Consider the following 7785-nt stretch of genomic DNA (forward strand, 5'->3'; position numbering starts at 1 on the left):
TTTTATTGAAGGCGAGATGCTTCTAAAATGGTACCTGCATACAAAGGTTTACAATTGACGTACAATTCAAATTTCGTTTTCTAATCATTCTGTTTTGAGGAAATCAATAAGATCATTTTAAAAGACTTTTGGGTTGTGGTTTCTTAATTTTCTTAATCATCTCCTAGAATGTCAACATTATTTCATTTTGAAAGTGTGCTTATTGTTTGCTAAACTTGAATTTGCATTCCCAAAGAAATATTGAATGAACCATTTTATATAGCAGTGATTTTAATCAGTGCCCTAACCAGGAAACTCATTGCCATGTAAATTATGAATCTGGTGATTTGGAGGAGAATAATAATTAGGTTTTTCTGTAATTCAATTATTTTCATTTGTTAGATAATAAATCTAGTTTTCTTTAGACCCTCAAGATAATGCCCAACTCTATGAGAAAAAGGAAACAAATCTGCTTAAATGCGTTCATAGCAATTATAATGTTTTATTTGTATATTTTTACGTAAACTAAAGAACTTTTGAGAACAATCCTTTGAGATAAATGGAGCAGATTAGATCCATTTTATGGAGAAAGCAATGTTTTGTATTCATGTCTTGCTAAGAGTCATAATGATGAGTGACAGCCGGGAAAAGAATGCACTAGGACTTGAAAGTTCTATAATGCTCTTTCATTAGTAATTTTGAGTCTTTCACTCCCAAATCTGTGAGTCCCAAGAGAACGTAGTACCCTCTCATTTATCTGTATCAGTGGAGATGTACGTAAGAACATATTATTTCAAATCATCACTTAGAGGCTATGTTTTGGTGGGTACCTCTGAGATCCCCTCACCTCACTCCTTTAGGTTTGGCTAGAGAAGGACAGGAGATGGAAGGTAATTAGAAAGATAACACAGTGGTCTGCCTCTGACTTGCTAATATTGGAAGCAGAATTATAGCTGAATCTATATACTCACCCCAAATGCCCCAGTGCTTGCCTCTCTCCTACAAAGTACATTCTCAGAAGTTCCAATCAAGACTCAAAGGGACTGTTAACTCAGATCTAACTCCTTTCTTCTTAACATTACTAACTTGTACTCAAATGTATATTTGTAGCCTACCATTAAATAAATCAATTGGCAGTTTCAGAAGCTAGAAAGGGGACTCCAAATAATGAACTTAATTTCTCATCCATAAAGAAGTCCTTTCAATTCCATTTTCTGCCTTTATGATTTGCGATTTTTGTCAGTGCTGTATTTGCCCTCAGTTTTGCTTTTAAGATGTTAAATATGGAATTCAGGCTTTGGATGAGAAGGAAATTAAGTCGAATGTTGGTCGTTTTATCTTGTAGTTCCTTAAGGACCTGACATGATTCAAGAAGATCTGTTTTCTTTTGTGGGGAGTAGAGGGATGGTTAACATCAATAGCACTGAACACATTCAGATAAAATGAACGTGAGGGTATTTTTGAGATAAGTTGTGGGACTTCTGATTATTGATCAGCCTTGACTTGCGTTTTGAAGGCAAGCCAATTCATTTTAAAACAAGTTCCGAAATCCACGTACCACCCTGCGTGGTGTGTCCTGAATTCCAACCTAGCCCTGGGACTTTGGCACCACCAGGGCATGTGAACAGGGTGCTGGGAGAGGGCTGGCAAACTGGTGCCACCCTGGCCACAGAACAAGTGCGCAGCGTCCTCTGTCCTCCCGGCCCTCTGCCAATCCAGGTGGTGTGCAGTTGGAGGCAGACACCCAGCTGGCAATAAGATGGCTTCAGCTCTAGGCCTGGCTGTGCTCTTGACCGGTGGTATGGTCTGGGGCCAGCCCTTTATTGTATAGTGTCATTTCATCCCTATCTCAGGTCAGGCTTAGGTGGATCGAATAAAATCCGGAATGTCAAAGTGCTTCTAAGTGTTGGTTGTTAGGGGAGTGAGAGGAGAGCGAGCCACTGAGTTAGGTGTGCTTGCAGCCGTAAGTGTAGTTGATCCGTTTTTTGTTTGTTTGTTTTGAGACAGTCTCTCTCTGTTGCCCAGGCTGGAGTGCAGTGGTGCTATCTCTGCTCACTGCAAACTCCGCCTCCTGGGTTCAAGCAATTCTTCTGCCTCAGCATCCTGAGTAGCTGGGACTACAGGCATGTGCCACCACACCCAGCTAATTTTTGTATTTTTAGTAGAGACAGGGCTTCACCATGTTGGCCAGGCTGGTCTTGAACTGCTGGCCCCAAGTGATTCATCCGCCTCGGCCTCCCAAAGTGCTGAAATTACAGGCATGAGCCACAGCGCCCTGCCGAAGCAATCAGTTTTTAGCCAGTCATTGTTCTGAGAGGAGAAGAGGGGACACAGTTGGGGCAGGAGGAGGGTAGTCCTGAAATACATTTCAAGCTTGTCTGTATTGAGAGAGGTATGATCCCCTCAGTAAATGTATTTTCTTTTTAGGTTTTTTAAAAAAATCCTATGTCATTGTTTAACAAGAATTTCACAAAATAGTGATCTAAGTTTATGCTTCATTAAAATGAGGGGAATATGTGAAGAGAAATGCAGAATTTATATCAACACATTGATCTTGGGGGGAAGGTTTATGGTAAAAACTTAGTATTTACATAATGCCTTATAGTATGCTAAGTGTTTCCTTTTGCTCTTCATACTACTCTAGAAAGTAGATACTACTATTCACACCCCACACCCCCAATGTATAGATGGGAGATGAGACTCAGGGGTTAGAAGACATGGTGCAGGTCGTACAGCAGGTGAGTGGCAAAGCTAGAACTTGAACCCACATCTTGCATGAACTAACTCAGGACCTCTTAGCATTATTTTAATTTTTAAGAGCATCTAAAAACAACACATTTATTACTTCAGTTTCTATAGATCAGAGGTCTGACATGATGTGGCTGGGTTCTCTGCTCAGAGTTTCACTGGGGTAAAAAGGTGTTGGCCAGATGCAGTGGCTCATGCCTGTAATCCCAGCACTTTGGGAGGCCAAGGTTGGCGGACCACAAGGTCAAGAGATTGAGACCATACTGGCCAACATGGTGAAACCCTGTCTCCACTAAAAATACAAAAATTAGCCAGGCATGGTGGTGGGCACCTGTAGTCCAGCTACTGAGGAGGCTGAGGCAGGAGAATTGCTTGAACCTGGGAGTTGGAGGTTGTAGTGAGCTGAGATTGTGCCATTGCACTCCAGCCTGGTGACAAAGTGAGACTCCATCTCAAAAAAAAAAAAAAAAATCGAGGTGTTGGATGGGGCTGTGTTCTCCTCTAGTGGGAGGCTCAGGGTCCTATTCCAGGCTGTCTGGGTGTTGTCAGAATTCAGTTCCTTCTCACACCTTCCACGTGGCCCCCTCCATCTTCAAGCCTGCAACAGCTCATTGTGTCTTTCTCATACTTCAGATCTCATTGGCTGCTTCTTCTGACACATCTCTGGCTTCCATTTTACATTTTCAGTGGCTATGAGAGTATGTATATTTGTCATTTTCAAAAGGAAATTTAGCTTTTTAAAATCTGTACTGTTTCCCAGCCTCATGAAGGCAAAGAGTTTTCACGGGTAATAGAATCTGCCTGAAGACATATAAACTTGGGGAAGAGTGAGCAAAATCTAACTTCTATCTGGGAACTGATGACTTACCGTTGCAACTGGGTCTAGTATAGCCAACGAGATCAGCAGTTCTGCTTCTGGCTAGTGTCCTTGGGAGGTCCGCTTGGTCTATATGTGGCATAGATTTTCTTAAATGGACTCCGAAGAAAACCTGATCTGAGCTTTCTAAACAAACCTTCAGAAGATTCAGGATTGGACTGAATCTTGTTTTGGATTCAGGAAAGCAACTCTTTCAAGAGCTGGCTTGAAGTACAGGATGGTGTTTCCATTCAAGTCAGACCAATAAAGCAGATGGATCTGAGTTAACAGTCACTGCCTATTACTGAGGGACGTGCAACAAAAGTCAAGGTCGTTGCCTCTTCCCCTCTCCCACCCCCAGTGCAGCAATACAGACCCTGGGCAGATGCTCTAGATGTTTTAAACTAGCATAGTCATGCTTTTGACCAGAAATGAAAGACTGGAGGGAAGTTTGATAGCTCTCCTAGTCTCTTGTGGACGAGTTACTATTTCTCTTGGCTTCAGTTGCCTCATCTAGAATATTAGGAAGTAATTGTTTCCTAGGATCAGTACAAACCTAACATTTTGACTAAGATGGAAAAAACCTCTAGCCCCCACTGTGAGCTCTAGATGCATGACAGTGGTTAGCTCAAGGGAAATTCTCCTTCTTAGACAAAGTAATCCTCAGAAGCAGCTTCCAGATGCTGTTTTGGATAATGCCAGAAGCATATGAAATGTATTGCCAATTTACTTAAGATGAGCAAATTCAAAGCGTAATGGTTGAACCTCATGGTTTATCTACAGCTCTTGGTGGCTAAAACGAACTATAATCGAAGTTACTTGGGGAATTTCCAGGGACATGTTTCTTCTAGTACCTATACGAAAAATATCAGGACCTCAGTCTTCTCATTTGAAGCACACCATGGATTATTATGAGTGTGTTAATCTAAGTGGCTTGTTATTAATTTTTTGTTTTCAGTATACATTGTATTTTCTGTGAATTGAGTTAAATTTAAGGTACATATATTGATAGCATATAGGATAGTATATATATGTATATTTGTGTGAATGAGAAGATTAATAGGCACATCGACTTTGGTACAAAATTTTTATTCAGTCTTTAATGACTTCGATTTTCAAAAGTAGACCACAAAACTACTTGTGAACTTCGAAAACAGTAAATTAAGAAATAAGTTAATTAAAAAACAAGTTAATTAAATATTCAAAGAATGCTTTAAAAGTTTTAAGAGTGGTCATACTAAAACTCAGTCCTCATATTTACATCTGATATCACAAGCGTATCATAGCCAAGGAAGTAAAACAAGAAAAAAATCTTCAGGCTTAATTTCTGTTATCTATCTTAAGGAAAACAAAAATGTGTGTTGATTGCACCTTAAAATGAAAATGATAAAAATAAGTGATTGTATTTTTCCCCTACTCCCCATTCATAACCTGCAGGGTATTTCTCAAACAGTAAATATCCTCAACTGGTATAAGAATGTTAATTTACTACTACAAGGAACAGAAGATGACCTGGAAGCATAGTCCCAAGTTAACTGCTGAGGGTTAGATACTTATTTGAGGTCTCCGGTTTTATTTTTCAATTTTATTGTTCATTTAAAATTCATTAAAAATTATAACCTCCATACTATTTTGATTTTAATTAATTTTGTTCGTAGAGACAGGATCTTGCTTTGTTGCCCAGGCTGGAGTACAGGGGCAAGATCAGGACTCACTGTAGCCTCAAACTCCTGGGCTCAAGCAGTCTTCCCACCTCGGCCTCCCAAAGTGCTGGAATTACAGGTGTGAACCACCACAACTGGCCTGATTTTATTTGTTTTTATTTTTGAGACAAGGTCTTGTTCTGTCGCCCAGGCTGGAGTACAGTAGCGTGATGATCTCGGCTCACTGCAGCCTTAACCTCCTGGGCTCAAGTGATCCTCCCACCTCAGCCTCTCAGGTAGCTGGGACTACAGTGCATGCTACCACACCCAGCTAATTTTTTAATTTTTTTTGTAAAGACAGGGTTTCACCATGTTGCCCAGGTTGGTCTTGAACTCCCGAACTCAGGCAATCCTCCTGCCTCAGCCTCCCAAAATCCCAAAATTACAGGTGTGAGCCACCAGACCTGGCCTGATTTCATTTTAAAGATTACATTTTAAATTACTGAAGTAAGACTAACTTCTTTTTTTTTTCTTTTTTTTTTTTTTTTTTGGAGACAGAGTCTTGCTGTGTCACCCAGGCTGGGGTGCAGTGGCAAGATCTCGGCTCACTGCAACCTCTACCTCCTGAGTTCAAGTGATTGTCCTGTCTTAGCCACCCGAGTAGCTGGGACTACAGGTGCACACCACCATGCCTGGCTAATTTTTGTATATTTTAGTAGAGATGGGGTTTCACCATATTGGTCAGGCTGGTCTCGAACTCCTGACCTTAGGTAATCCACCTGCCTCAGCCTCCCAAAGTGCTGGGATTACAGGTGGGAGCCACTGCACCCGGCCAAAATTAATTTCTTAAAGATACATTATCTTTGTCTTGTATCCTCCAGTATCCCAGAATACCTTGGGGTGCACATACAACTGTTTGAGAAGCATGAGCAAGTCTACTAAGTTGTTATTTTAATCACCAAGCATATATTGAGTGCCTTCTTTGTACAAACAAAATGTGTCTCAATTAGTTGTTTCAAGCGGCTTAGTTAGGTTTAGGAGACAGAACACGTTGATCTACAGAAAGAGGAATGACTGCATTGGGTCATGCCTGGTACATGCCAGGGGATTGGTGTAGACAGGTGCCATGAACCTGTGGAGAAGGAGTGAGATTGTTGGAACTTTTCAATTCACACTTCATGGAGATGGTGCTGATCAGAGTGTTGAAAGACAGGATTGTGATCAGCAAGGGCATTACAGAGAGGAAGCATGACAACAACAGTGTGGCATGGGGAGTGAGAAATAACGGAATGAAACAGAAATAAAGCACCTGTGGGATGCAGAAACAGAGAACCTGGAGTGCCGGGCTCCTGTGTTGACAGGTTCTTTTTAGGGTGAGGAGCCATTTCAGGGTTCTGCGCTTGAAGAGTGGAGCAAGGTGCAATGACTCATGCCTGTAAACCCAGCACTTTGCGGGGCTGACATGGGAGGATCACTTGAGCCCAGGAGTTCGAGACCAGCCTGGGCAACATGGCAAAACCTCGTCTCTACCAAAAGTTACAAAAATTAGCCTGGTGTGGTGGCATGCACGTGTGGTCCCAGATACCCGGAAGGCTGAGGTGGGATGACCACCTGAGCCTTGGGAGGTTGAGGCTGCAGTAAGCTGTGATGGTGCCACTGCACTCCAGCCTGGGCAACAGAGTGAGACCCTGTCTCAAAAAAAAAAAAAAAAAGTGGTATGTGCAAAGTTACATTTTAGCAGGTTAATCTGACAATCTGACAACTGTCTGTTGGTTAAATTGCAAGGGGAGAAGCTGGAAGTGGTATAGCCAATTTGAGGACAGTACTACAATAGTCCAGGTATCATTTAATGAGAGCCTGATCCAGGGTGGTGTCTGCAGGGAATGGTCGGGGGAAAGCAAATGAGAAAGATCTTACATAAAACAAAACCAAACCCAATGACACTTTGGTAACTATAGCATCCACCAAACTAGTGCTTTAAAAAAGTTTTCCATTGTAATGTTATTTTGTACTCGAACATGTTACTGTATCCAATCTTAAAACCTCCATACAATTGCTATCAGTCTTTACCCAGAGCCAGCTTAGAAAGGGTTTCATTAATGTGAAGCTTACTCATAGGACTCACCCTTAAATCATTTTTGGAACAAAGCGGGGAATAAATACAATTACTCATAGGGTATGTTGAAGGAGCAGCCAGATTGGATGCATAAAAACTGAGTGGGAGATGCATTTCCACTTGGTTTTATAACTTTAGTTAATTCTTATGAAAGTAGGGGGTAGAGGAGAGTTTCTTAGAGTGATGAATTAATTCATTTAAGAGATGCTTTCAACCCAAATGCCTTCTCCTTTTTGGGGGAAAGCCAGGAGCACTGAAGTACATAACTAGCTTGACAAAGACGGGAAATGGAGTTGAGTTCTGACAGTGCTTTGAGGAAGTTAATTGACCATGTTGTTTTCATTAATTTGGAAAGAAATTCTCTTTGAAAGTGTATGAGGTGTGTCTTCCCCTCCGCTGCCACTCTGTCTGCTCGTAAGATAAACTGATGCAATCTGATATTA

This window comes from Papio anubis, chromosome 6 (genome assembly GCF_008728515.1).
Source record: "Papio anubis isolate 15944 chromosome 6, Panubis1.0, whole genome shotgun sequence".
NCBI classification, from domain to species: Eukaryota; Metazoa; Chordata; class Mammalia; order Primates; family Cercopithecidae; genus Papio; species Papio anubis.